The sequence below is a fragment of the Pantherophis guttatus genome, chromosome 16 (genome assembly GCF_059756535.1).
Source record: "Pantherophis guttatus breed Tessera chromosome 16, ASM5975653v1, whole genome shotgun sequence".
In the NCBI taxonomy this organism is placed as follows: Eukaryota; Metazoa; Chordata; class Lepidosauria; order Squamata; family Colubridae; genus Pantherophis; species Pantherophis guttatus.
The window spans coordinates 11,448,204-11,474,178 of NC_142078.1; positions in this window are offsets into that span (position 1 = coordinate 11,448,204).

Here is a 25,975-nt window from a genome sequence, read left to right on the forward strand (position 1 = left end):
GTTTTTTGAAGCCAAATTTTTTTCTTGAAACCAAATGCAAAAACGGACACCAGGATGAGTTTCCTGATGAAATTCCATGTCTAAAAATGGTGTTGCTTCAACTTTTTAAAAATCAAGCCTTTTTGGTGCCAGGAGAAGAAAAGGCTTTACTCCACGGTCAGGAAAAATCCTGCCCAGGAAGCAAAATGTTTTTTGAAGCCAAATTTTTTTTTTGAAACCAAATGCAAAAACGGACAGCAGGATGAGTTTCAGGATGAAATTCCATGTCTAAAAATGGTGTTGCTTCAACTTTTTAAAAATCAAGCCTTTTTGTTGCCAGGAGAAGAAAAGGCTTTACTCTACGGTCAGGAAAAATCCTGCCCAGGAACCAAAATGTTTTTTGAAGCCAAATTTTTTTCTTGAAACCAAATTCAAAAACGGACACCAGGATGAGTTTCAGGATGAAATTCCATGTCTAAAAATGGTGTTGCTTCAACTTTTTAAAAATCAAGCCTTTTTGGTGCCAGGAGAAGAAAAGGCTTTACTCCACGGTCAGGAAAAATCCTGCCCAGGAAGCAAAATGTTTTTTGAAGCCAAATTTTTTTTTTGAAACCAAATGCAAAAACGGACAGCAGGATGAGTTTCAGGATGAAATTCCATGTCTAAAAATGGTGTTGCTTCAACTTTTTAAAAATCAAGCCTTTTTGGTGCCAGGAGAAGAAAAGGCTTTACTCTACGGTCAGGAAAAATCCTGCCCAGGAACCAAAATGTTTTTTGAAGCCAAATTTTTTTCTTGAAACCAAATTCAAAAACGGACACCAGGATGAGTTTCAGGATGAAATTCCATGTCTAAAAATGGTGTTGCTTCAACTTTTTAAAAATCAAGCCTTTTTGGTGCCAGGAGAAGAAAAGGCTTTACTCCACGGTCAGGAAAAATCCTGCCCAGGAACCAAAATGTTTTTTGAAGCCAAAATTTTTTTTTGAAACCAAATTCAAAAATGGACACCAGGATGAGTTTCCTGATGAAATTCCATGTCTAAAAATGGTGTTGCTTCAACTTTTTAAAAATCAAGCCTTTTTGGTGCCAGGAGAAGAAAAGGCTTTACTCCAGGGTCAGGAAAAATGCTGCCCAGGAACCAAAAATATTTTTTGAAGCCAAATTTTTTTTTGAAACCAAATGCAAAAACGGACACCAGGATGAGTTTCAGGATGAAATTCCATGTCTAAAAATGGTGTTGCTTCAACTTTTTAAAAATCAAGCCTTTTTGGTGCCAGGAGAAGAAAAGGCTTTACTCCACGGTCAGGAAAAATCCTGCCCAGGAACCAAAATGTTTTTTGAAGCCAAATTTTTTTCTTGAAACCAAATGCAAAAACGGACACCAGGATGAGTTTCAGGATGAAATTCCATGTCTAAAAATGGTGTTGCTTCAACTTTTTAAAAATCAAGCCTTTTTGGTGCCAGGAGAAGAAAAGGCTTTACTCCACGGTCAGGAAAAATCCTGCCCAGGAACCAAAATGTTTTTTGAAGCCAAATTTTTTTCTTGAAACCAAATGCAAAAACGGACACCAGGATGAGTTTCCTGATGAAATTCCATGTCTAAAAATGTTGTTGCTTCAACTTTTTAAAAATCAAGCCTTTTTGGTGCCAGGAGAAGAAAAGGCTTTACTCCACGGTCAGGAAAAATCCTGCCCAGGAACCAAAATGTTTTTTGAAGCCAAATTTTTTTTTTGAAAGTAAATGCAGAAACGGACACCAGGATGAGTTTCCTGATGAAATTCCATGTCTAAAAATGGTGTTGCTTCAACTTTTTAAAAATCAAGCCTTTTTGGTGCCAGGAGAAGAAAAGGCTTTACTCCACGGTCAGGAAAAATCCTGTCCAGGAACCAAAATTTTTTTTGAAGCCAAATTTTTTTTTTGAAACCAAATGCAAAAACGGACACCAGGATGAGTTTCCTGATGAAATTCCATGTCTAAAAATGGTGTTGCTTCAACTTTTTAAAAATCAAGCCTTTTTGGTGCCAGGAGAAGAAAAGGCTTTACTCCACGGTCAGGAAAAATCCTGCCCAGGAACCAAAATGTTTTTTGAAGCCAAATTTTTTTCTTGAAACCAAATGCAAAAACGGACACCAGGATGAGTTTCCTGATGAAATTCCATGTCTAAAAATGTTGTTGCTTCAACTTTTTAAAAATCAAGCCTTTTTGGTGCCAGGAGAAGAAAAGGCTTTACTCCACGGTCAGGAAAAATCCTGCCCAGGAACCAAAATGTTTTTTGAAGCCAAATTTTTTTTTTGAAAGTAAATGCAGAAACGGACACCAGGATGAGTTTCCTGATGAAATTCCATGTCTAAAAATGGTGTTGCTTCAACTTTTTAAAAATCAAGCCTTTTTGGTGCCAGGAGAAGAAAAGGCTTTACTCCACGGTCAGGAAAAATCCTGCCCAGGAACCAAAATGTTTTTTGAAGCCAAATTTTTTTTTTGAAACCAAATGCAAAAACGGACACCAGGATGAGTTTCCTGATGAAATTCCATGTCTAAAAATGGTGTTGCTTCAACTTTTTAAAAATCAAGCCTTTTTGGTGCCAGGAGAAGAAAAGGCTTTACTCCACGGTCAGGAAAAATCCTGCCCAGGAACCAAAATGTTTTTTGAAGCCAAATTTTTTTTTTGAAACCAAATGCAAAAACGGACACCAGGATGAGTTTCCTGATGAAATTCCATGTCTAAAAATGGTGTTGCTTCAACTTTTTAAAAATCAAGCCTTTTTGGTGCCAGGAGAAGAAAAGGTTTTACTCCACGGTCAGGAAAAATCCTGCCCAGGAAGCAAAATGTTTTTTGAAGCCAAATTTTTTTTTTGAAACCAAATGCAAAAACGGACAGCAGGATGAGTTTCAGGATGAAATTCCATGTCTAAAAATGGTGTTGCTTCAACTTTTTAAAAATCAAGCCTTTTTGGTGCCAGGAGAAGAAAAGGCTTTACTCTACGGTCAGGAAAAATCCTGCCAAGGAACCAAAATGTTTTTTGAAGCCAAATTTTTTTCTTGAAACCAAATTCAAAAACGGACACCAGGATGAGTTTCAGGATGAAATTCCATGTCTAAAAATGGTGTTGCTTCAACTTTTTAAAAATCAAGCCTTTTTGGTGCCAGGAGAAGAAAAGGCTTTACTCCACGGTCAGGAAAAATCCTGCCCAGGAACCAAAATGTTTTTTGAAGCCAAAATTTTTTTTTGAAACCAAATTCAAAAATGGACACCAGGATGAGTTTCCTGATGAAATTCCATGTCTAAAAATGGTTTTGCTTCAACTTTTTAAAAATCAAGCCTTTTTGGTGCCAGGAGAAGAAAAGGCTTTACTCCACGGTCAGGAAAAATCCTGCCCAGGAACCAAAATGTTTTTTGAAGCCAAATTTTTTTCTTGAAACCAAATGCAAAAACGGACACCAGGATGAGTTTCAGGATGAAATTCCATGTCTAAAAATGGTGTTGCTTCAACTTTTTAAAAATCAAGCCTTTTTGGTGCCAGGAGAAGAAAAGGCTTTACTCCACGGTCAGGAAAAATCCTGCCCAGGAACCAAAATGTTTTTTGAAGTCAAATTTTTTTCTTGAAACCAAATGCAAAAACGGACACCAGGATGAGTTTCCTGATGAAATTCCATGTCTAAAAATGGTGTTGCTTCAACTTTTTAAAAATCAAGCCTTTTTGGTGCCAGGAGAAGAAAAGGCTTTACTCCACGGTCAGGAAAAATCCTGCCCAGGAAGCAAAATGTTTTTTGAAGCCAAATTTTTTTTTTGAAACCAAATGCAAAAACGGACAGCAGGATGAGTTTCAGGATGAAATTCCATGTCTAAAAATGGTGTTGCTTCAACTTTTTAAAAATCAAGCCTTTTTGTTGCCAGGAGAAGAAAAGGCTTTACTCTACGGTCAGGAAAAATCCTGCCCAGGAACCAAAATGTTTTTTGAAGCCAAATTTTTTTCTTGAAACCAAATTCAAAAACGGACACCAGGATGAGTTTCAGGATGAAATTCCATGTCTAAAAATGGTGTTGCTTCAACTTTTTAAAAATCAAGCCTTTTTGGTGCCAGGAGAAGAAAAGGCTTTACTCCACGGTCAGGAAAAATCCTGCCCAGGAAGCAAAATGTTTTTTGAAGCCAAATTTTTTTTTTGAAACCAAATGCAAAAACGGACAGCAGGATGAGTTTCAGGATGAAATTCCATGTCTAAAAATGGTGTTGCTTCAACTTTTTAAAAATCAAGCCTTTTTGGTGCCAGGAGAAGAAAAGGCTTTACTCTACGGTCAGGAAAAATCCTGCCCAGGAACCAAAATGTTTTTTGAAGCCAAATTTTTTTCTTGAAACCAAATTCAAAAACGGACACCAGGATGAGTTTCAGGATGAAATTCCATGTCTAAAAATGGTGTTGCTTCAACTTTTTAAAAATCAAGCCTTTTTGGTGCCAGGAGAAGAAAAGGCTTTACTCCACGGTCAGGAAAAATCCTGCCCAGGAACCAAAATGTTTTTTGAAGCCAAAATTTTTTTTTGAAACCAAATTCAAAAATGGACACCAGGATGAGTTTCCTGATGAAATTCCATGTCTAAAAATGGTGTTGCTTCAACTTTTTAAAAATCAAGCCTTTTTGGTGCCAGGAGAAGAAAAGGCTTTACTCCAGGGTCAGGAAAAATGCTGCCCAGGAACCAAAAATATTTTTTGAAGCCAAATTTTTTTTTGAAACCAAATGCAAAAACGGACACCAGGATGAGTTTCAGGATGAAATTCCATGTCTAAAAATGGTGTTGCTTCAACTTTTTAAAAATCAAGCCTTTTTGGTGCCAGGAGAAGAAAAGGCTTTACTCCACGGTCAGGAAAAATCCTGCCCAGGAACCAAAATGTTTTTTGAAGCCAAATTTTTTTCTTGAAACCAAATGCAAAAACGGACACCAGGATGAGTTTCAGGATGAAATTCCATGTCTAAAAATGGTGTTGCTTCAACTTTTTAAAAATCAAGCCTTTTTGGTGCCAGGAGAAGAAAAGGCTTTACTCCACGGTCAGGAAAAATCCTGCCCAGGAACCAAAATGTTTTTTGAAGCCAAATTTTTTTCTTGAAACCAAATGCAAAAACGGACACCAGGATGAGTTTCCTGATGAAATTCCATGTCTAAAAATGTTGTTGCTTCAACTTTTTAAAAATCAAGCCTTTTTGGTGCCAGGAGAAGAAAAGGCTTTACTCCACGGTCAGGAAAAATCCTGCCCAGGAACCAAAATGTTTTTTGAAGCCAAATTTTTTTTTTGAAAGTAAATGCAGAAACGGACACCAGGATGAGTTTCCTGATGAAATTCCATGTCTAAAAATGGTGTTGCTTCAACTTTTTAAAAATCAAGCCTTTTTGGTGCCAGGAGAAGAAAAGGCTTTACTCCACGGTCAGGAAAAATCCTGTCCAGGAACCAAAATTTTTTTTGAAGCCAAATTTTTTTTTTGAAACCAAATGCAAAAACGGACACCAGGATGAGTTTCCTGATGAAATTCCATGTCTAAAAATGGTGTTGCTTCAACTTTTTAAAAATCAAGCCTTTTTGGTGCCAGGAGAAGAAAAGGCTTTACTCCAGGGTCAGGAAAAATGCTGCCCAGGAACCAAAAATATTTTTTGAAGCCAAATTTTTTTTTGAAACCAAATGCAAAAACGGACACCAGGATGAGTTTCCTGATGAAATTCCATGTCTAAAAATGGTGTTGCTTCAACTTTTTAAAAATCAAGCCTTTTTGGTGCCAGGAGAAGAAAAGGCTTTACTCGACGGTCAGGAAAAATCCTGCCCAGGAACCAATATTTTTTTTGAAGCCAATTTTTTTTTTTGAAACCAAATGCAAAAACGGACACCAGGATGAGTTTCCTGATGAAATTCCATGTCTAAAAATGGTGTTGCTTCAACTTTTTAAAAATCAAGCCTTTTTGGTGCCAGGAGAAGAAAAGGCTTTACTCCACGGTCAGGAAAAATCCTGCCCAGGAAGCAAAATGTTTTTTGAAGCCAAATTTTTTTTTTGAAACCAAATGCAAAAACGGACAGCAGGATGAGTTTCAGGATGAAATTCCATGTCTAAAAATGGTGTTGCTTCAACTTTTTAAAAATCAAGCCTTTTTGGTGCCAGGAGAAGAAAAGGCTTTACTCTACGGTCAGGAAAAATCCTGCCCAGGAACCAAAATGTTTTTTGAAGCCAAATTTTTTTCTTGAAACCAAATTCAAAAACGGACACCAGGATGAGTTTCAGGATGAAATTCCATGTCTAAAAATGGTGTTGCTTCAACTTTTTAATAATCAAGCCTTTTTGGTGCCAGGAGAAGAAAAGGCTTTACTAGACGGTCAGGAAAAATCCTGCCCAGGAACCAAAATGTTTTTTGAAGCCAAATTTTTTTTTGAAACCAAATGCAAAAACGGACACCAGGATGAGTTTCAGGATGAAATTCCATGTCTAAAAATGGTGTTGCTTCAACTTTTTAAAAATCAAGCCTTTTTGGTGCCAGGAGAAGAAAAGGCTTTACTCCACGGTCAGGAAAAATCCTGCCCAGGAACCAAAATGTTTTTTGAAGCCAAATTTTTTTTTGAAACCAAATGCAAAAACGGACACCAGGATGAGTTTCAGGATGAAATTCCATGTCTAAAAATGGTGTTGCTTCAACTTTTTAAAAATCAAGCCTTTTTGGTGCCAGGAGAAGAAAAGGCTTTACTAGACGGTCAGGAAAAATCCTGCCCAGGAACCAAAATGTTTTTTGAAGCCAAATTTTTTTTTGAAACCAAATGCAAAAACGGACACCAGGATGAGTTTCAGGATGAAATTCCATGTCTAAAAATGGTGTTGCTTCAACTTTTTAAAAATCAAGCCTTTTTGGTGCCAGGAGAAGAAAAGGCTTTACTCCACGGTCAGGAAAAATCCTGTCCAGGAACCAAAATTTTTTTTGAAGCCAAATTTTTTTTTTGAAACCAAATGCAAAAACGGACACCAGGATGAGTTTCCTGATGAAATTCCATGTCTAAAAATGGTGTTGCTTCAACTTTTTAAAAATCAAGCCTTTTTGGTGCCAGGAGAAGAAAAGGCTTTACTCCAGGGTCAGGAAAAATGCTGCCCAGGAACCAAAAATGTTTTTTGAAGCCAAATTTTTTTTTGAAACCAAATGCAAAAACGGACACCAGGATGAGTTTCCTGATGAAATTCCATGTCTAAAAATGGTGTTGCTTCAACTTTTTAAAAATCAAGCCTTTTTGGTGCCAGGAGAAGAAAAGGCTTTACTCCACGGTCAGGAAAAATCCTGCCCAGGAACCAAAATGTTTTTTGAAGCCAAATTTTTTTCTTGAAACCAAATGCAAAAACGGACACCAGGATGAGTTTCAGGATGAAATTCCATGTCTAAAAATGGTGTTGCTTCAACTTTTTAAAAATCAAGCCTTTTTGGTGCCAGGAGAAGAAAAGGCTTTACTAGACGGTCAGGAAAAATCCTGCCCAGGAACCAAAATGTTTTTTGAAGCCAAATTTTTTTTTGAAACCAAATGCAAAAACGGACACCAGGATGAGTTTCCTGATGAAATTCCATGTCTAAAAATGGTGTTGCTTCAACTTTTTAAAAATCAAGCCTTTTTGGTGCCAGGAGAAGAAAAGGCTTTACTCCACGGTCAGGAAAAATCCTGCCCAGGAACCAAAATGTTTTTTGAAGCCAAATTTTTTTTTTGAAACCAAATGCAGAAACGGACACCAGGATGAGTTTCCTGATGAAATTCCATGTCTAAAAATGGTGTTGCTTCAACTTTTTAAAAATCAAGCCTTTTTGGTGCCAGGAGAAGAAAAGGCTTTACTCCACGGTCAGGAAAAATCCTGCCCAGGAACCAAAATGTTTTTTGAAGCCAAATTTTTTTTTTGAAACCAAATGCAGAAACGGACACCAGGATGAGTTTCCTGATGAAATTCCATGTCTAAAAATGGTGTTGCTTCAACTTTTTAAAAATCAAGCCTTTTTGGTGCCAGGAGAAGAAAAGGCTTTACAACGCGGTCAGGAAAAATCCTGCCCAGGAACCAAAATGTTTTTTGAAGCCAAATTTTTTTCTTGAAACCAAATGCAAAAACGGACACCAGGATGAGTTTCAGGATGAAATTCCATGTCTAAAAATGGTGTTGCTTCAACTTTTTAAAAATCAAGCCTTTTTGGTGCCAGGAGAAGAAAAGGCTTTACTCCACGGTCAGGAAAAATCCTGCCCAGGAACCAAAATGTTTTTTGAAGCCAAATTTTTTTTTGAAACCAAATGCAGAAACAGACACCAGGATGAGTTTCCTGATGAAATTCCATGTCTAAAAATGGTGTTGCTTCAACTTTTTAAAAATCAAGCCTTTTTGATGCCAGGAGAAGAAAAGGCTTTACTCCACGGTCAGGAAAAATCCTGCCCAGGAACCAAAATTTTTTTTGAAGCCAAATTTTTTTTTGAAACCAAATGCAAAAACGGACACCAGGATGAGTTTCAGGATGAAATTCCATGTCTAAAAATGGTGTTGCTTCAACTTTTTAAAAATCAAGCCTTTTTGGTGCCAGGAGAAGAAAAGGCTTTACTCCACGGTCAGGAAAAATCCTGCCCAGGAACCAAAATGTTTTTTGAAGCCAAATTTTTTTCTTGAAACCAAATGCAAAAACGGACACCAGGATGAGTTTCCTGATGAAATTCCATGTCTAAAAATGGTGTTGCTTCAACTTTTTAAAAATCAAGCCTTTTTGGTGCCAGGAGAAGAAAAGGCTTTACTCCACGGTCAGGAAAAATCCTGCCCAGGAACCAAAATGTTTTTTGAAGCCAAATTTTTTTTTTGAAACCAAATGCAGAAACAGACACCAGGATGAGTTTCCTGATGAAATTCCATGTCTAAAAATGGTGTTGCTTCAACTTTTTAAAAATGAAGCCTTTTTGATGCCAGGAGAAGAAAAGGCTTTACTCCACGGTCAGGAAAAATCCTGCCCAGGAACCAAAATTTTTTTTTAAGCCAAATTTTTTTTTTGAAACCAAATGCAAAAACGGACACCAGGATGAGTTTCCTGATGAAATTCCATGTCTAAAAATGGTGTTGCTTCAACTTTTTAAAAATCAAGCCTTTTTGGTGCCAGGAGAAGAAAAGGCTTTACTCCACGGTCAGGAAAAATCCTGCCCAGGAACCAAAATGTTTTTTGAAGCCAAATTTTTTTCTACAAACCAAATGCAAAAACGGACACCAGGATGAGTTTCCTGATGAAATTCCATGTCTAAAAATGGTGTTGCTTCAACTTTTTAAAAATCAAGCCTTTTTGGTGCCAGGAGAAGAAAAGGCTTTACTCCACGGTCAGGAAAAATCCTGCCCAGGAACCAAAAGGTTTTTTGAAGCCAAATTTTTTTTTTGAAACCAAATGCAGAAACGGACACCAGGATGAGTTTCCTGATGAAATTCCATGTCTAAAAATGGTGTTGCTTCAACTTTTTAAAAATCAAGCCTTTTTGGTGCCAGGAGAAGAAAAGGCTTTACAACGCGGTCAGGAAAAATCCTGCCCAGGAACCAAAATGTTTTTTGAAGCCAAATTTTTTTCTTGAAACCAAATGCAAAAACGGACACCAGGATGAGTTTCAGGATGAAATTCCATGTCTAAAAATGGTGTTGCTTCAACTTTTTAAAAATCAAGCCTTTTTGGTGCCAGGAGAAGAAAAGGCTTTACTCCACGGTCAGGAAAAATCCTGCCCAGGAACCAAAATGTTTTTTGAAGCCAATTTTTTTTTTGAAACCAAATGCAGAAACAGACACCAGGATGAGTTTCCTGATGAAATTCCATGTCTAAAAATGGTGTTGCTTCAACTTTTTAAAAATCAAGCCTTTTTGATGCCAGGAGAAGAAAAGGCTTTACTCCACGGTCAGGAAAAATCCTGCCCAGGAACCAAAATTTTTTTTGAAGCCAAATTTTTTTTTGAAACCAAATGCAAAAACGGACACCAGGATGAGTTTCCTGATGAAATTCCATGTCTAAAAATGGTGTTGCTTCAACTTTTTAAAAATCAAGCCTTTTTGGTGCCAGGAGAAGAAAAGGCTTTACTCCACGGTCAGGAAAAATCCTGCCCAGGAACCAAAATGTTTTTTGAAGCCAAATTTTTTTCTTGAAACCAAATGCAAAAACGGACACCAGGATGAGTTTCCTGATGAAATTCCATGTCTAAAAATGGTGTTGCTTCAACTTTTTAAAAATCAAGCCTTTTTGGTGCCAGGAGAAGAAAAGGCTTTACTCCACGGTCAGGAAAAATCCTGCCCAGGAACCAAAATGTTTTTTGAAGCCAAATTTTTTTTTTGAAACCAAATGCAGAAACAGACACCAGGATGAGTTTCCTGATGAAATTCCATGTCTAAAAATGGTGTTGCTTCAACTTTTTAAAAATGAAGCCTTTTTGATGCCAGGAGAAGAAAAGGCTTTACTCCACGGTCAGGAAAAATCCTGCCCAGGAACCAAAATTTTTTTTTAAGCCAAATTTTTTTTTTGAAACCAAATGCAAAAACGGACACCAGGATGAGTTTCCTGATGAAATTCCATGTCTAAAAATGGTGTTGCTTCAACTTTTTAAAAATCAAGCCTTTTTGGTGCCAGGAGAAGAAAAGGCTTTACTCCACGGTCAGGAAAAATCCTGCCCAGGAACCAAAATGTTTTTTGAAGCCAAATTTTTTTCTACAAACCAAATGCAAAAACGGACACCAGGATGAGTTTCCTGATGAAATTCCATGTCTAAAAATGGTGTTGCTTCAACTTTTTAAAAATCAAGCCTTTTTGGTGCCAGGAGAAGAAAAGGCTTTACTCCACGGTCAGGAAAAATCCTGCCCAGGAACCAAAAGGTTTTTTGAAGCCAAATTTTTTTTTTGAAACCAAATGCGGAAACGGACACCAGGATGAAATCAAGCCTTTTTGGTGCCAGGAGAAGAAAAGGCTTTACTCCATGGTCAGGAAAAATCCTGCCCAGGAACCAAAATTTTTTTTGAAGCCAAATTTTTTTTTTGAAACCAAATGCAAAAACGTACACCAGGATGAGTTTCCTGATGAAATTCCATGTCTAAAAATGGTGTTGCTTCAACTTTTTAAAAATCAAGCCTTTTTGGTGCCAGGAGAAGAAAAGGCTTTACTCCACGGTCAGGAAAAATCCTGCCCAGGAACCAAAATGTTTTTTGAAGCCAAATTTTTTTTTTGAAACCAAATGCAGAAACGGACACCAGGATGAGTTTCAGGATGAAATTCCATGTCTAAAAATGGTGTTGCTTCAACTTTTTAAAAATCAAGCCTTTTTGGTGCCAGGAGAAGAAAAGGCTTTACTCCACGGTCAGGAAAAATCCTGCCCAGGAACCAAAATGTTTTTTGAAGACAAATTTTTTTTTTGAAACCAAATGCAAAAACGGACACCAGGATGAGTTTCCTGATGAAATTCCATGTCTAAAAATGGTGTTGCTTCAACTTTTTAAAAATCAAGCCTTTTTGGTGCCAGGAGAAGAAAAGGCTTTACTCCACGGTCAGGAAAAATGCTGTCCAGGAACCAAAATGTTTTTTGAAGCCAAATTTTTTTTTTTGAAACCAAATGCAAAAACGGACACCAGGATGAGTTTCCTGATGAAATTCCATGTCTAAAAATGGTGTTGCTTCAACTTTTTAAAAATCAAGCCTTTTTGGTGCCAGGAGAAGAAAAGGCTTTACTCCAGGGTCAGGAAAAATGCTGCCCAGGAACCAAAAATGTTTTTTGAAGCCAAATTTTTTTTTGAAACCAAATGCAAAAACGGACACCAGGATGAGTTTCCTGATGAAATTCCATGTCTAAAAATGGTGTTGCTTCAACTTTTTAAAAATCAAGCCTTTTTGGTGCCAGGAGAAGAAAAGGCTTTACTCCACGGTCAGGAAAAATCCTGCCCAGGAACCAAAATGTTTTTTGAAGCCAAATTTTTTTTTGAAACCAAATGCAGAAACAGACACCAGGATGAGTTTCCTGATGAAATTCCATGTCTAAAAATGGTGTTGCTTCAACTTTTTAAAAATCAAGCCTTTTTGATGCCAGGAGAAGAAAAGGCTTTACTCCACGGTCAGGAAAAATCCTGCCCAGGAACCAAAATGTTTTTTGAAGCCAAATTTTTTTCTTGAAACCAAATGCAAAAACGGACACCAGGATGAGTTTCCTGATGAAATTCCATGTCTAAAAATGGTGTTGCTTCAACTTTTTAAAAATCAAGCCTTTTTGGTGCCAGGAGAAGAAAAGGCTTTACTCCACGGTCAGGAAAAATCCTGCCCAGGAACCAAAATGTTTTTTGAAGCCAAATTTTTTTTTTGAAACCAAATGCAGAAACAGACACCAGGATGAGTTTCCTGATGAAATTCCATGTCTAAAAATGGTGTTGCTTCAACTTTTTAAAAATGAAGCCTTTTTGATGCCAGGAGAAGAAAAGGCTTTACTCCACGGTCAGGAAAAATCCTGCCCAGGAACCAAAATGTTTTTTGAAGCCAAATTTTTTTCTACAAACCAAATGCAAAAACGGACACCAGGATGAGTTTCCTGATGAAATTCCATGTCTAAAAATGGTGTTGCTTCAACTTTTTAAAAATCAAGCCTTTTTGGTGCCAGGAGAAGAAAAGGCTTTACTCCACGGTCAGGAAAAATCCTGCCCAGGAACCAAAAGGTTTTTTGAAGCCAAATTTTTTTTTTGAAACCAAATGCGGAAACGGACACCAGGATGAAATCAAGCCTTTTTGGTGCCAGGAGAAGAAAAGGCTTTACTCCACGGTCAGGAAAAATCCTGCCCAGGAACCAAAATTTTTTTTGAAGCCAAATTTTTTTTTTGAAACCAAATGCAAAAACGTACACCAGGATGAGTTTCCTGATGAAATTCCATGTCTAAAAATGGTGTTGCTTCAACTTTTTAAAAATCAAGCCTTTTTGGTGCCAGGAGAAGAAAAGGCTTTACTCCACGGTCAGGAAAAATCCTGCCCAGGAACCAAAATGTTTTTTGAAGCCAAATTTTTTTTTTGAAACCAAATGCAGAAACGGACACCAGGATGAGTTTCCTGATGAAATTCCATGTCTAAAAATGGTGTTCCTTCAACTTTTTAAAAATCAAGCCTTTTTGGTGCCAGGAGAAGAAACGGCTTTACTCCACGGTCAGGAAACATCCTGCCCAGGAACCAAAATGTTTTTTGAAGGCAAATTTTTTTTTTGAAACCAAATGCAAAAACGGACACCAGGATGAGTTTCCTGATGAAATTCCATGTCTAAAAATGGTGTTGCTCCAAGTTTTTAAAAATCAAGCGTTTTTGGTGCCAGGAGAAGAAAAGGCTTTACTAGACGGTTAGGAAAAATCCTGCCCAGGAACCAAAAATGTTTTTTGAAGGCAAATTTTTTTTTTGAAACCAAATGCAAAAACGGACACCAGGATGAGTTTCCTGATGAAATTCCATGTCTAAAAATGGTGTTGCTTCAACTTTTTAAAAATCAAGCCTTTTTGGTGCCAGGAGAAGAAAAGGCTTTACTCCACGGTCAGGAAAAATGCTGTCCAGGAACCAAAATGTTTTTTGAAGCCAAATTTTTTTTTTTGAAACCAAATGCAAAAACGGACACCAGGATGAGTTTCCTGATGAAATTCCATGTCTAAAAATGGTGTTGCTTCAACTTTTTAAAAATCAAGCCTTTTTGGTGCCAGGAGAAGAAAAGGCTTTACTCCAGGGTCAGGAAAAATGCTGCCCAGGAACCAAAAATGTTTTTTGAAGCCAAATTTTTTTTTGAAACCAAATGCAAAAACGGACACCAGGATGAGTTTCCTGATGAAATTCCATGTCTAAAAATGGTGTTGCTTCAACTTTTTAAAAATCAAGCCTTTTTGGTGCCAGGAGAAGAAAAGGCTTTACTCCACGGTCAGGAAAAATCCTGCCCAGGAACCAAAAGGTTTTTTGAAGCCAAATTTTTTTTTTGAAACCAAATGCGGAAACGGACACCAGGATGAAATCAAGCCTTTTTGGTGCCAGGAGAAGAAAAGGCTTTACTCCACGGTCAGGAAAAATCCTGCCCAGGAACCAAAATTTTTTTTGAAGCCAAATTTTTTTTTTGAAACCAAATGCAAAAACGTACACCAGGATGAGTTTCCTGATGAAATTCCATGTCTAAAAATGGTGTTGCTTCAACTTTTTAAAAATCAAGCCTTTTTGGTGCCAGGAGAAGAAAAGGCTTTACTCCACGGTCAGGAAAAATCCTGCCCAGGAACCAAAATGTTTTTTGAAGCCAAATTTTTTTTTTGAAACCAAATGCAGAAACGGACACCAGGATGAGTTTCAGGATGAAATTCCATGTCTAAAAATGGTGTTGCTTCAACTTTTTAAAAATCAAGCCTTTTTGGTGCCAGGAGAAGAAAAGGCTTTACTCCACGGTCAGGAAAAATCCTGCCCAGGAACCAAAATGTTTTTTGAAGACAAATTTTTTTTTTGAAACCAAATGCAAAAACGGACACCAGGATGAGTTTCCTGATGAAATTCCATGTCTAAAAATGGTGTTGCTTCAACTTTTTAAAAATCAAGCCTTTTTGGTGCCAGGAGAAGAAAAGGCTTTACTCCACGGTCAGGAAAAATGCTGTCCAGGAACCAAAATGTTTTTTGAAGCCAAATTTTTTTTTTTGAAACCAAATGCAAAAACGGACACCAGGATGAGTTTCCTGATGAAATTCCATGTCTAAAAATGGTGTTGCTTCAACTTTTTAAAAATCAAGCCTTTTTGGTGCCAGGAGAAGAAAAGGCTTTACTCCAGGGTCAGGAAAAATGCTGCCCAGGAACCAAAAATGTTTTTTGAAGCCAAATTTTTTTTTGAAACCAAATGCAAAAACGGACACCAGGATGAGTTTCCTGATGAAATTCCATGTCTAAAAATGGTGTTGCTTCAACTTTTTAAAAATCAAGCCTTTTTGGTGCCAGGAGAAGAAAAGGCTTTACTCCACGGTCAGGAAAAATCCTGCCCAGGAACCAAAATGTTTTTTGAAGCCAAATTTTTTTTTGAAACCAAATGCAGAAACAGACACCAGGATGAGTTTCCTGATGAAATTCCATGTCTAAAAATGGTGTTGCTTCAACTTTTTAAAAATCAAGCCTTTTTGATGCCAGGAGAAGAAAAGGCTTTACTCCACGGTCAGGAAAAATCCTGCCCAGGAACCAAAATGTTTTTTGAAGCCAAATTTTTTTCTTGAAACCAAATGCAAAAACGGACACCAGGATGAGTTTCCTGATGAAATTCCATGTCTAAAAATGGTGTTGCTTCAACTTTTTAAAAATCAAGCCTTTTTGGTGCCAGGAGAAGAAAAGGCTTTACTCCACGGTCAGGAAAAATCCTGCCCAGGAACCAAAATGTTTTTTGAAGCCAAATTTTTTTTTTGAAACCAAATGCAGAAACAGACACCAGGATGAGTTTCCTGATGAAATTCCATGTCTAAAAATGGTGTTGCTTCAACTTTTTAAAAATGAAGCCTTTTTGATGCCAGGAGAAGAAAAGGCTTTACTCCACGGTCAGGAAAAATCCTGCCCAGGAACCAAAATGTTTTTTGAAGCCAAATTTTTTTTTTGAAACCAAATACAAAAACGGACACCAGGATGAGTTTCCTGATGAAATTCCATGTCTAAAAATGGTGTTGCTTTAACTTTTTAAAAATCAAGCCTTTTTGGTGCCAGGAGAAGAAAAGGCTTTACTCCACGGTCAGGAAAAATCCTGCCCAGGAACCAAAAGGTTTTTTGAAGCCAAATTTTTTTTTTGAAACCAAATGCGGAAACGGACACCAGGATGAAATCAAGCCTTTTTGGTGCCAGGAGAAGAAAAGGCTTTACTCCACGGTCAGGAAAAATCCTGCCCAGGAACCAAAATTTTTTTTGAAGCCAAATTTTTTTTTTGAAACCAAATGCAAAAACGTACACCAGGATGAGTTTCCTGATGAAATTCCATGTCTAAAAATGGTGTTGCTTCAACTTTTTAAAAATCAAGCCTTTTTGGTGCCAGGAGAAGAAAAGGCTTTACTCCACGGTCAGGAAAAATCCTGCCCAGGAACCAAAATGTTTTTTGAAGCCAAATTTTTTTTTTGAAACCAAATGCAGAAACGGACACCAGGATGAGTTTCAGGATGAAATTCCATGTCTAAAAATGGTGTTGCTTCAACTTTTTAAAAATCAAGCCTTTTTGGTGCCAGGAGAAGAAAAGGCTTTACTCCACGGTCAGGAAAAATCCTGCCCAGGAACCAAAATGTTTTTTGAAGCCAAATTTTTTTTTTGAAACCAAATGCAAAAACGGACACCAGGATGAGTTTCCTGATGAAATTCCATGTCTAAAAATGGTGTTCCTTCAACTTTTTAAAAATCAATCCTTTTTGGTGCCAGGGGAAGAAACGGCTTTACTCCACGGTCAGGAAACATCCTGCCCAGGAACCAAAATGTTTTTTGAAGGCAAATTTTTTTTTTGAAACCAAATGCAAAAACGGACACCAGGATGAGTTTCCTGATGAAATTCCATGTCTAAAAATGGTGTTGCTCCAAGTTTTTAAAAATCAAGCGTTTTTGGTGCCAGGAGAAGAAAAGGCTTTACTAGACGGTTAGGAAAAATCCTGCCCAGGAACCAAAAATGTTTTTTGAAGGCAAATTTTTTTTTTGAAACCAAATGCAAAAACGGACACCAGGATGAGTTTCCTGATGAAATTCCATGTCTAAAAATGGTGTTGCTTCAACTTTTTAAAAATCAAGCCGTTTTGGTGCCAGGAGAAGAAAAGGCTTTACTCCACGGTCAGGAAAAATCCTGCCCAGGAACCAAAATGTTTTTTGAAGACAAATTTTTTTTTTGAAACCAAATGCAAAAACGGACACCAGGATGAGTTTCCTGATGAAATTCCATGTCTAAAAATGGTGTTGCTTCAACTTTTTAAAAATCAAGCCTTTTTGGTGCCAGGAGAAGAAAAGGCTTTACTCCACGGTCAGGAAAAATGCTGTCCAGGAACCAAAATGTTTTTTGAAGCCAAATTTTTTTTTTTGAAACCAAATGCAAAAACGGACACCAGGATGAGTTTCCTGATGAAATTCCATGTCTAAAAATGGTGTTGCTTCAACTTTTTAAAAATCAAGCCTTTTTGGTGCCAGGAGAAGAAAAGGCTTTACTCCAGGGTCAGGAAAAATGCTGCCCAGGAACCAAAAATGTTTTTTGAAGCCAAATTTTTTTTTGAAACCAAATGCAAAAACGGACACCAGGATGAGTTTCCTGATGAAATTCCATGTCTAAAAATGGTGTTGCTTCAACTTTTTAAAAATCAAGCCTTTTTGGTGCCAGGAGAAGAAAAGGCTTTACTCCAGGGTCAGGAAAAATGCTGCCCAGGAACCAAAAATGTTTTTTGAAGCCAAATTTTTTTTTGAAACCAAATGCAAAAACGGACACCAGGATGAGTTTCCTGATGAAATTCCATGTCTAAAAATGGTGTTGCTTCAACTTTTTAAAAATCAAGCCTTTTTGGTGCCAGGAGAAGAAAAGGCTTTACTCCACGGTCAGGAAAAATCCTGCCCAGGAACCAAAATGTTTTTTGAAGCCAAATTTTTTTTTTGAAACCAAATGCAAAAACGGACACCAGGATGAGTTTCCTGATGAAATTCCATGTCTAAAAATGGTGTTCCTTCAACTTTTTAAAAATCAATCCTTTTTGGTGCCAGGGGAAGAAACGGCTTTACTCCACGGTCAGGAAACATCCTGCCCAGGAACCAAAATGTTTTTTGAAGGCAAATTTTTTTTTTGAAACCAAATGCAAAAACGGACACCAGGATGAGTTTCCTGATGAAATTCCATGTCTAAAAATGGTGTTGCTCCAAGTTTTTAAAAATCAAGCGTTTTTGGTGCCAGGAGAAGAAAAGGCTTTACTAGACGGTTAGGAAAAATCCTGCCCAGGAACCAAAAATGTTTTTTGAAGGCAAATTTTTTTTTTGAAACCAAATGCAAAAACGGACACCAGGATGAGTTTCCTGATGAAATTCCATGTCTAAAAATGGTGTTGCTTCAACTTTTTAAAAATCAAGCCGTTTTGGTGCCAGGAGAAGAAAAGGCTTTACTCCACGGTCAGGAAAAATCCTGCCCAGGAACCAAAATGTTTTTTGAAGACAAATTTTTTTTTTGAAACCAAATGCAAAAACGGACACCAGGATGAGTTTCCTGATGAAATTCCATGTCTAAAAATGGTGTTGCTTCAACTTTTTAAAAATCAAGCCTTTTTGGTGCCAGGAGAAGAAAAGGCTTTACTCCACGGTCAGGAAAAATGCTGTCCAGGAACCAAAATGTTTTTTGAAGCCAAATTTTTTTTTTTGAAACCAAATGCAAAAACGGACACCAGGATGAGTTTCCTGATGAAATTCCATGTCTAAAAATGGTGTTGCTTCAACTTTTTAAAAATCAAGCCTTTTTGGTGCCAGGAGAAGAAAAGGCTTTACTCCAGGGTCAGGAAAAATGCTGCCCAGGAACCAAAAATGTTTTTTGAAGCCAAATTTTTTTTTGAAACCAAATGCAAAAACGGACACCAGGATGAGTTTCCTGATGAAATTCCATGTCTAAAAATGGTGTTGCTTCAACTTTTTAAAAATCAAGCCTTTTTGGTGCCAGGAGAAGAAAAGGCTTTACTCCAGGGTCAGGAAAAATGCTGCCCAGGAACCAAAAATGTTTTTTGAAGCCAAATTTTTTTTTGAAACCAAATGCAAAAACGGACACCAGGATGAGTTTCCTGATGAAATTCCATGTCTAAAAATGGTGTTGCTTCAACTTTTTAAAAATCAAGCCTTTTTGGTGCCAGGAGAAGAAAAGGCTTTACTCCACGGTCAGGAAAAATCCTGCCCAGGAACCAAAATGTTTTTTGAAGCCAAATTTTTTTTTGAAACCAAATGCAGAAACAGACACCAGGATGAGTTTCCTGATGAAATTCCATGTCTAAAAATGGTGTTGCTTCAACTTTTTAAAAATCAAGCCTTTTTGATGCCAGGAGAAGAAAAGGCTTTACTCCACGGTCAGGAAAAATCCTGCCCAGGAACCAAAATGTTTTTTGAAGCCAAATTTTTTTCTTGAAACCAAATGCAAAAACGGACACCAGGATGAGTTTCAGGATGAAATTCCATGTCTAAAAATGGTGTTGCTTCAACTTTTTAAAAATCAAGCCTTTTTGGTGCCAGGAGAAGAAAAGGCTTTACTCCACGGTCAGGAAAAATCCTGCCCAGGAACCAAAATGTTTTTTGAAGCCAAATTTTTTTTTTGAAACCAAATGCAGAAACAGACACCAGGATGAGTTTCCTGATGAAATTCCATGTCTAAAAATGGTGTTGCTTCAACTTTTTAAAAATGAAGCCTTTTTGATGCCAGGAGAAGAAAAGGCTTTACTCCACGGTCAGGAAAAATCCTGCCCAGGAACCAAAATGTTTTTTGAAGCCAAATTTTTTTCTACAAACCAAATGCAAAAACGGACACCAGGATGAGTTTCCTGATGAAATTCCATGTCTAAAAATGGTGTTGCTTCAACTTTTTAAAAATCAAGCCTTTTTGGTGCCAGGAGAAGAAAAGGCTTTACTCCACGGTCAGGAAAAATCCTGCCCAGGAACCAAAAGGTTTTTTGAAGCCAAATTTTTTTTTTGAAACCAAATGCGGAAACGGACACCAGGATGAAATCAAGCCTTTTTGGTGCCAGGAGAAGAAAAGGCTTTACTCCACGGTCAGGAAAAATCCTGCCCAGGAACCAAAATTTTTTTTGAAGCCAAATTTTTTTTTTGAAACCAAATGCAAAAACGTACACCAGGATGAGTTTCCTGATGAAATTCCATGTCTAAAAATGGTGTTGCTTCAACTTTTTAAAAATCAAGCCTTTTTGGTGCCAGGAGAAGAAAAGGCTTTACTCCACGGTCAGGAAAAATCCTGCCCAGGAACCAAAATGTTTTTTGAAGCCAAATTTTTTTTTTGAAACCAAATGCAGAAACGGACACCAGGATGAGTTTCAGGATGAAATTCCATGTCTAAAAATGGTGTTGCTTCAACTTTTTAAAAATCAAGCCTTTTTGGTGCCAGGAGAAGAAAAGGCTTTACTCCACGGTCAGGAAAAATCCTGCCCAGGAACCAAAATGTTTTTTGAAGCCAAATTTTTTTTTTGAAACCAAATGCAAAAACGGACACCAGGATGAGTTTCCTGATGAAATTCCATGTCTAAAAATGGTGTTCCTTCAACTTTTTAAAAATCAAGCCTTTTTGGTGCCAGGAGAAGAAACGGCTTTACTCCACGGTCAGGAAACATCCTGCCCAGGAACCAAAATGTTTTTTGAAGGCAAATTTTTTTTTTGAAACCAAATGCAAAAACGGACACCAGGATGAGTTTCCTGATGAAATTCCATGTCTAAAAATGGTGTTGCTCCAAGTTTTTAAAAATCAAGCGTTTTTGGTGCCAGGAGAAGAAAAGGCTTTACTAGACGGTTAGGAAAAATCCTGCCCAGGAACCAAAAACGTTTTTTGAAGGCAAATTTTTTTTTTGAAACCAAATGCAAAAACGGACACCAGGATGAGTTTCCTGATGAAATTCCATGTCTAAAAATGGTGTTGCTTCAACTTTTTAAAAATCAAGCCGTTTTGGTGCCAGGAGAAGAAAAGGCTTTACTCCACGGTCAGGAAAAATCCTGCCCAGGAACCAAAATGTTTTTTGAAGACAAATTTTTTTTTTGAAACCAAATGCAAAAACGGACACCAGGATGAGTTTCCTGATGAAATTCCATGTCTAAAAATGGTTTTGCTTCAACTTTTTAAAAATCAAGCCTTTTTGGTGCCAGGAGAAGAAAAGGCTTTACTCCACGGTCAGGAAAAATGCTGTCCAGGAACCAAAATGTTTTTTGAAGCCAAATTTTTTTTTTTGAAACCAAATGCAAAAACGGACACCAGGATGAGTTTCCTGATGAAATTCCATGTCTAAAAATGGTGTTGCTTCAACTTTTTAAAAATCAAGCCTTTTTGGTGCCAGGAGAAGAAAAGGCTTTACTCCAGGGTCAGGAAAAATGCTGCCCAGGAACCAAAAATGTTTTTTGAAGCCAAATTTTTTTTTGAAACCAAATGCAAAAACGGACACCAGGATGAGTTTCCTGATGAAATTCCATGTCTAAAAATGGTGTTGCTTCAACTTTTTAAAAATCAAGCCTTTTTGGTGCCAGGAGAATAAAAGGCTTTACTCCACGGTCAGGAAAAATCCTGCCCAGGAACCAAAATGTTTTTTGAAGCCAAATTTTTTTCTTGAAACCAAATGCAAAAACGGACACCAGGATGAGTTTCAGGATGAAATTCCATGTCTAAAAATGGTGTTGCTTCAACTTTTTAAAAATCAAGCCTTTTTGGTGCCAGGAGAAGAAAAGGCTATACTAGACGGTCAGGAAAAATCCTGCCCAGGAACCAAAATGTTTTTTGAAGCCAAATTTTTTTTTGAAACCAAATGCAAAAACGGACACCAGGATGAGTTTCCTGATGAAATTCCATGTCTAAAAATGGTGTTGCTTCAACTTTTTAAAAATCAAGCCTTTTTGGTGCCAGGAGAAGAAAAGGCTTTACTCCACGGTCAGGAAAAATCCTGCCCAGGAACCAAAATGTTTTTTGAAGCCAAATTTTTTTTTTGAAACTAAATGCAGAAACGGACACCAGGATGAGTTTCCTGATGAAATTCCATGTCTAAAAATGGTGTTGCTTCAACTTTTTAAAAATCAAGCCGTTTTGGTGCCAGGAGAAGAAAAGGCTTTACTCGACGGTCAGGAAAAATGCTGTCCAGGAACCAAAATGTTTTTTGAAGCCAAATTTTTTTTTTTGAAACCAAATGCAAAAACGGACACCAGGATGAGTTTCCTGATGAAATTCCATGTCTAAAAATGGTGTTGCTTCAACTTTTTAAAAATCAAGCCTTTTTGGTGCCAGGAGAAGAAAAGGCTTTACTCCAGGGTCAGGAAAAATGCTGCCCAGGAACCAAAAATGTTTTTTGAAGCCAAATTTTTTTTTGAAACCAAATGCAAAAACGGACACCAGGATGAGTTTCCTGATGAAATTCCATGTCTAAAAATGGTGTTGCTTCAACTTTTTAAAAATCAAGCCTTTTTGGTGCCAGGAGAATAAAAGGCTTTACTCCACGGTCAGGAAAAATCCTGCCCAGGAACCAAAATGTTTTTTGAAGCCAAATTTTTTTCTTGAAACCAAATGCAAAAACGGACACCAGGATGAGTTTCAGGATGAAATTCCATGTCTAAAAATGGTGTTGCTTCAACTTTTTAAAAATCAAGCCTTTTTGGTGCCAGGAGAAGAAAAGGCTATACTAGACGGTCAGGAAAAATCCTGCCCAGGAACCAAAATGTTTTTTGAAGCCAAATTTTTTTTTGAAACCAAATGCAAAAACGGACACCAGGATGAGTTTCCTGATGAAATTCCATGTCTAAAAATGGTGTTGCTTCAACTTTTTAAAAATCAAGCCTTTTTGGTGCCAGGAGAAGAAAAGGCTTTACTCCACGGTCAGGAAAAATCCTGCCCAGGAACCAAAATGTTTTTTGAAGCCAAATTTTTTTTTTGAAACTAAATGCAGAAACGGACACCAGGATGAGTTTCCTGATGAAATTCCATGTCTAAAAATGGTGTTGCTTCAACTTTTTAAAAATCAAGCCTTTTTGGTGCCAGGAGAAGAAAAGGCTTTACTCCACGGTCAGGAAAAATCCTGTCCAGGAACCAAAATTTTTTTTGAAGCCAAATTTTTTTTTTTAAACCAAATGCAAAAACGGACACCAGGATGAGTTTCCTGATGAAATTCCATGTCTAAAAATGGTGTTGCTTCAACTTTTTAAAAATCAAGCCTTTTTGGTGCCAGGAGAAGAAAAGGCTTTACTCCACGGTCAGGAAACATCCTGCCCAGGAACCAAAATGTTTTTTGAAGGCAAATTTTTTTTTTGAAACCAAATGCAAAAACGGACACCAGGATGAGTTTCCTGATGAAATTCCATGTCTAAAAATGGTGTTGCTCCAAGTTTTTAAAAATCAAGCGTTTTTGGTGCCAGGAGAAGAAAAGGCTTTACTAGACGGTTAGGAAAAATCCTGCCCAGGAACCAAAAACGTTTTTTGAAGGCAAATTTTTTTTTTGAAACCAAATGCAAAAACGGACACCAGGATGAGTTTCCTGATGAAATTCCATGTCTAAAAATGGTGTTGCTTCAACTTTTTAAAAATCAAGCCGTTTTGGTGCCAGGAGAAGAAAAGGCTTTACTCCACGGTCAGGAAAAATCCTGCACAGGAACCAAAATGTTTTTTGAAGACAAATTTTTTTTTTGAAACCAAATGCAAAAACGGACACCAGGATGAGTTTCCTGATGAAATTCCATGTCTAAAAATGGTGTTGCTTCAACTTTTTAAAAATCAAGCCTTTTTGGTGCCAGGAGAAGAAAAGGCTTTACTCCACGGTCAGGAAAAATGCTGTCCAGGAACCAAAATGTTTTTTGAAGCCAAATTTTTTTTTTTGAAACCAAATGCAAAAACGGACACCAGGATGAGTTTCCTGATGAAATTCCATGTCTAAAAATGGTGTTGCTTCAACTTTTTAAAAATCAAGCCTTTTTGGTGCCAGGAGAAGAAAAGGCTTTACTCCAGGGTCAGGAAAAATGCTGCCCAGGAACCAAAAATGTTTTTTGAAGCCAAATTTTTTTTTGAAACCAAATGCAAAAACGGACACCAGGATGAGTTTCCTGATGAAATTCCATGTCTAAAAATGGTGTTGCTTCAACTTTTTAAAAATCAAGCCTTTTTGGTGCCAGGAGAATAAAAGGCTTTACTCCACGGTCAGGAAAAATCCTGCCCAGGAACCAAAATGTTTTTTGAAGCCAAATTTTTTTCTTGAAACCAAATGCAAAAACGGACACCAGGATGAGTTTCAGGATGAAATTCCATGTCTAAAAATGGTGTTGCTTCAACTTTTTAAAAATCAAGCCTTTTTGGTGCCAGGAGAAGAAAAGGCTATACTAGACGGTCAGGAAAAATCCTGCCCAGGAACCAAAATGTTTTTTGAAGCCAAATTTTTTTTTGAAACCAAATGCAAAAACGGACACCAGGATGAGTTTCCTGATGAAATTCCATGTCTAAAAATGGTGTTGCTTCAACTTTTTAAAAATCAAGCCTTTTTGGTGCCAGGAGAAGAAAAGGCTTTACTCCACGGTCAGGAAAAATCCTGCCCAGGAACCAAAATGTTTTTTGAAGCCAAATTTTTTTTTTGAAACTAAATGCAGAAACGGACACCAGGATGAGTTTCCTGATGAAATTCCATGTCTAAAAATGGTGTTGCTTCAACTTTTTAAAAATCAAGCCTTTTTGGTGCCAGGAGAAGAAAAGGCTTTACTCCACGGTCAGGAAAAATCCTGTCCAGGAACCAAAATTTTTTTTGAAGCCAAATTTTTTTTTTTAAACCAAATGCAAAAACGGACACCAGGATGAGTTTCCTGATGAAATTCCATGTCTAAAAATGGTGTTGCTTCAACTTTTTAAAAATCAAGCCTTTTTGGTGCCAGGAGAAGAAAAGGCTTTACTCCACGGTCAGGAAAAATCCTGCCCAGGAACCAAAATGTTTTTTGAAGCCAAATTTTTTTCTTGAAACCAAATGCAAAAACGGACACCAGGATGAGTTTCAGGATGAAATTCCATGTCTAAAAATGGTGTTGCTTCAACTTTTTAAAAATCAAGCCTTTTTGGTGCCAGGAGAAGAAAAGGCTTTACTCCACGGTCAGGAAAAATCCTGCCCAGGAACCAAAATGTTTTTTGAAGCCAAATTTTTTTTTTGAAACCAAATGCAGAAACGGACACCAGGATGAGTTTCCTGATGAAATTCCATGTCTAAAAATGGTGTTCCTTCAACTTTTTAAAAATCAAGCCTTTTTGGTGCCAGGAGAAGAAACGGCTTTACTCCACGGTCAGGAAACATCCTGCCCAGGAACCAAAATGTTTTTTGAAGGCAAATTTTTTTTTTGAAACCAAATGCAAAAACGGACACCAGGATGAGTTTCCTGATGAAATTCCATGTCTAAAAATGGTGTTGCTCCAAGTTTTTAAAAATCAAGCGTTTTTGGTGCCAGGAGAAGAAAAGGCTTTACTAGACGGTTAGGAAAAATCCTGCCCAGGAACCAAAAACGTTTTTTGAAGGCAAATTTTTTTTTTGAAACCAAATGCAAAAACGGACACCAGGATGAGTTTCCTGATGAAATTCCATGTCTAAAAATGGTGTTGCTTCAACTTTTTAAAAATCAAGCCGTTTTGGTGCCAGGAGAAGAAAAGGCTTTACTCCACGGTCAGGAAAAATCCTGCCCAGGAACCAAAATGTTTTTTGAAGACAAATTTTTTTTTTGAAACCAAATGCAAAAACGGACACCAGGATGAGTTTCCTGATGAAATTCCATGTCTAAAAATGGTGTTGCTTCAACTTTTTAAAAATCAAGCCTTTTTGGTGCCAGGAGAAGAAAAGGCTTTACTCCACGGTCAGGAAAAATGCTGTCCAGGAACCAAAATGTTTTTTGAAGCCAAATTTTTTTTTTTGAAACCAAATGCAAAAACGGACACCAGGATGAGTTTCCTGATGAAATTCCATGTCTAAAAATGGTGTTGCTTCAACTTTTTAAAAATCAAGCCTTTTTGGTGCCAGGAGAAGAAAAGGCTTTACTCCAGGGTCAGGAAAAATGCTGCCCAGGAACCAAAAATGTTTTTTGAAGCCAAATTTTTTTTTGAAACCAAATGCAAAAACGGACACCAGGATGAGTTTCCTGATGAAATTCCATGTCTAAAAATGGTGTTGCTTCAACTTTTTAAAAATCAAGCCTTTTTGGTGCCAGGAGAATAAAAGGCTTTACTCCACGGTCAGGAAAAATCCTGCCCAGGAACCAAAATGTTTTTTGAAGCCAAATTTTTTTCTTGAAACCAAATGCAAAAACGGACACCAGG